Below are 4,314 nucleotides of genomic sequence, written 5' to 3'. Positions count from 1 at the left end.
ATGAATTCTGCACTGAACCTTCCCTCTCTGAGGCTCTCACCACACTCTGTGGGAAGGTGTTCTCCTTTACGACTCCTGGAAATATAATGATAACCTCAGCTTTGTCTCATCTGCAGGTCATGCTGGTGACACTTAGGGCGGCCAGTTTGACAAGTGTCTGGAGGTCTCACACAAGCCTCAGTAAAAAGACTTTATTGTAGAACAACGTTTATTGAATCTAATTTCACAATACTCATTTTATTGCTTCTTCCTGGAAATAAGACTTCTGTGAAAACAGGAGTTTTATGGGTTTATTTACTTACATTGGTAGAAAAGCATTTGATAAATCTTTTAATAAATCAAAACCTTGTTACAAGAGAACATCAGCCATCTCACATCTTTAAGGACCTGGAAGTGAAAATGTTGGCAGAGTCAAGAACTACGGAAAATCTGAAATCCTACTTATGGCTACAGTTGCAAAAATGGAGCCTGGCTTTAAAATATTTGTCATTAAAAGAGACTGAGTTATTCAACATGGTACATATGAGAAAACAGTTTCTGCATATATGGTACCAGCTTCCTCCTAGACCACTATATAACTGAAATCTTTAAAACAATAAAATGTTTTTTATAATGGTCCTTGTCATTAGAAACAAGGTAGAGACGTGTGTGTGTGCATACTAAGTCACAGGTGGCCTGTCTTAAACACATACCCACCTAAAAATATAGCCTAAAAATGTATCAAACACCATCAAAAAGAAATATAGGAAGAAATAGGCCAATAATAGATTCATGGTGATGTTAACTCCCCTTTACAAGAAAGACATCGGTTGGGCAAACAACCATTAGAGCTATTGGAGATTGAGTAATACGAATATTATATTCAAGCTATTAGATTTTGGAGAACACATACTCCTTTTGAGCAGAATGGAATATTTACAAGAATATCAGTGTTCAGGGCCATAATGCTTATACGTGAAATCTAAAACAACTGAACTCAGGAACAGAAAATTAAGTTTTGGTTGTCGAAGGTGGTGGGTGGGGAGATAGCGAATGTAGCCAAGGAAGTGGTGAAAAGATGCGATAGAATTAAACATTAACAACAGAGTAAAACTGAACAAATTCAAGACGTTAGAACCTAGATAGCATTTTATTAAGTCACCTTGAGTTAACAGAATCAAGAAGAATATTTGAATTATAACCACGGAATAATAATGAAAATTCTACAAGTTAAAGTGTAACTTAGAACAAAATTAACACTTTTGAATATAGTTATTAGGAAACTTAAAACGATTGTACTGTCTTTGTGGGTTTAATATGCCTCGAAGGAAATCCTGAATGACTTATAGTTGACTTTTTAGTTCTCATGGAATATTTGAAAATATAGGGTTAAAACAAAAAAGAGAAAAATAATTGCAGATGCTGGCATTGAAGAACTCATGCACATCACTGTTTAGTAGAAACGTAATTCTCCTTAGAGCTAAATCACAGGGCAAACAACCTGAGATCCACTTTTCTAATTCAGGTTAGTAACGAGGACTACCGCAGATGAATTTGTTATAGTATCTTCCTCTCTTTCTCTCTCCCTCTCTCTCTGTCTCTCTGTCTCTCTGTATATATCTTCTATCTATCATCTATCTATCTATCTATCTATCTATCTATCTATCTATCTATCTATCTATCTATCTATCTTACGTTATCTATCTATCCAGCATCTATCTATGTATCTATCTCTCATCTGTCTGTTTCTAACATCTGTTATCTATCTCTCAAACTGCCTATCATCCACCCATCTATCTATCTACATAAAGAATATCTATGTGTTCTTTATTTGTGCAGCTTACGTAACTTATTGGGAAATTCAAAGTGGTTTTATTCGGAGCCTGGTTTGAATTTCAGCTGTTTCACCAATTTGCTGCAGGCGTTTGCACTCATTGCTAATCTGTACAATTCAGATCTTCATTTCAAATGAAGATTTCAGTTTAACTCATTTACTGAGATGCCCGGAGTAGTAACTGAGGCAGGATGCTTCTCTCATTAAAAACAATCTCTATATCAAGGGCACCATAATCCTCAGTATTTACCCTTTTCACCAAAAAAACAAAACAAAACAAAACAGCCAAAGGTCATTTGTTGTATCTCAATTTTAGAAAGAACTCTGGTATTTGTGGGGAAAACCCTAAAATATGGATAGGTATTTATCCACCCCTTGAGGTGTACAACAGCTGCACAAGAACTAGTGAACGGAGAGGAATCCGGTACAACCAGTCGACTGGAAACAGGCACACACGACGCTGAAGAGGGGGGCTCGGCTGTGACACTGGAAAACCAGTCAATGCCACCCTGGAGAGCTGATACGTGAAAACCTGCCAGAAAGATCTAAACAAATGTGCGTGCTCCTTTGGTTCCAAGTCTCACCCATTTCGGACAAGACGCGCTCACGTGTGGGGCTGCTGAATCTTCCCAGCAACGTGGCCATCAGCTGCCTTTCTCCTCTCTGGGCAGCTGTCGTCTCTGCGGGTCGGAAACGCTCCCTCCCCACCGCTCCGGCTGAATTTCTTTGTCCCCTGATCTTTGGAGCAAAGACCTTTATCGGTGATGACTCTCTCTGTCAAATGCATGACTGGGTCCATTTTTATTTGTGCCAAGAGAAGACCTCTGAGACCTTCTCAGTTTGGGTTATGTTCTTTGTATGGTGGACTTTGAATTGAATATGAAAACATCTAATTTATATGTAATTAAGTGAATACTCAAATTACAGGATATAAAAGTAGACCAAAGAGAACAAGAAGAAGTACTTTTAAGAATCAGCATGAAACTTCTGTACAAAGTTCCTACAGTGCTAGGAAAGATTGGTAGAGATTTTACCAAACGTGTCCTACGTTTCTCTGAATCTGTGGAAGGAGAAAATCACCTTGGGATTCTCCCTCCCTCCCCCCCCTTCTCCTCCCCCTTTGCTTCCTTCCCTCTCTCTCTGTCTGTCTCTTCCTTAATTCCTGTCTTTTCAATTAGCAATAATCGCACCTCGGATAAACCTCACTGGCTACGATCCTGCCACTGCACAAAGCTTGAAGAAGAGTCGCCCTCGTGTGTTCACCTTTAATTTTGTGGACTTGAGTTGGGTCGGATGGCACAGGTCTTCTTCCCTGGGCGGAGCTGCTTTGCCTAAGAGCCCTTAGGGGGCAGAGCAGGGAAGGTGGTTCTAGGAACATTTTGGGAAAGAAAGAGGTGGGACCCTGACCCTTTCCATTGTGAGGTTCAGTGTTACCGGGACACGTCCTCATTTTGCTGGCGGGAAAGGGTCTTAAGGTGCAACTCATCGTGATACGTGAGGCCTGTGCAGTGCAGAGGTGTTTCCGCGACAGTAACTGTATTTGGCAACCACAGGTCTATCCATCTGCACAGTAGTTGTGCTTTCAAAACATCACGGGGACAGTGGTTGAACACAGACCCAGGCCCAGGCTTCCAGCGGGCGTGGAGAAGGGCAACGTTTGTCCCCAGGCCCTGCCAGGGACGAGGGGTCAGGTCCCCCAGGCTGCTCCCGTCTGATGCTCCACCCACGGCAGTGGGCTGCCTTCTCTTTCAGGCCAAAGAAACACCTCCAGTTTTCTGTATGTTTCTCAGTTCACTCCCTTTTCCTCTCTAGTTTCTTGGGGGTTGGTCAGAGCCATCAAAACCCAAGACAGACAAGCTACCAGAACTCCTAGGTATTTATAGCCCAGAAACGCTGAAGCACGCAGAAAAAGCACCTACACACAGGATATTCGTAGCTGCATTGCGGTACCGGCAAATTATGTGAAACAACATTAATGCTCATCGATCAGGAACTAATTAAATTATGTTACAATCTATATAATGCCACTTAAAAAGAATGAGGCTGTTCTGTATATGGTAATAAGGAAAGATACACGAGATACATTGACAGGCACACAACCAAAGTGGAGAACGAAGTGTGCCGCAAATGGCCATTTGTACGGGGAATCAGAGGAGAAAAGAAGCAATGATTCGAGAACAGGGAGTAGGAAAAGGCTTATTTTCAGCACATTGTGCCTCGTGGATATTACATAATACACACAATGTAATACATACACACGCACAAAATATATCCACTTACTTTTTTACTAGTGAATTAAACAACTAAACATCACCAAAAGCAAGTAACTATAAAAATAACACCAATGGAACGGCTTGAATCAATGAAGTCTAAGTTTCTGTCTAACCACTAAAATAAACTATATCACAAAATAAAATAATAAATCAAGATCATGAAAAGTCTAGTTTTGCAGTCTTAGATGTGCATTAATTATTTTGATTTTCTAGAGCATAAATAAGTAT

At 40.4% G+C, this 4,314-nt stretch overlaps 1 pseudogene; it reads right to left on the bottom strand.

The window, feature by feature from the left end:
- Window positions 1-2,978: 2,978 nt before the first annotated feature.
- On the bottom strand, window positions 2,979-3,048 carry LOC132413410 (U4 spliceosomal RNA; annotated as a pseudogene).
- Between the last annotated feature and the right edge of the window lie 1,266 nt (window positions 3,049-4,314).

Source organism: Delphinus delphis, chromosome 17 (genome assembly GCF_949987515.2).
Source record: "Delphinus delphis chromosome 17, mDelDel1.2, whole genome shotgun sequence".
Taxonomy (NCBI): Eukaryota; Metazoa; Chordata; class Mammalia; order Artiodactyla; family Delphinidae; genus Delphinus; species Delphinus delphis.
The sequence above is the reverse complement of the archived record's forward strand: the minus strand, read 5'-3'. Positions and strand labels throughout refer to the sequence as shown.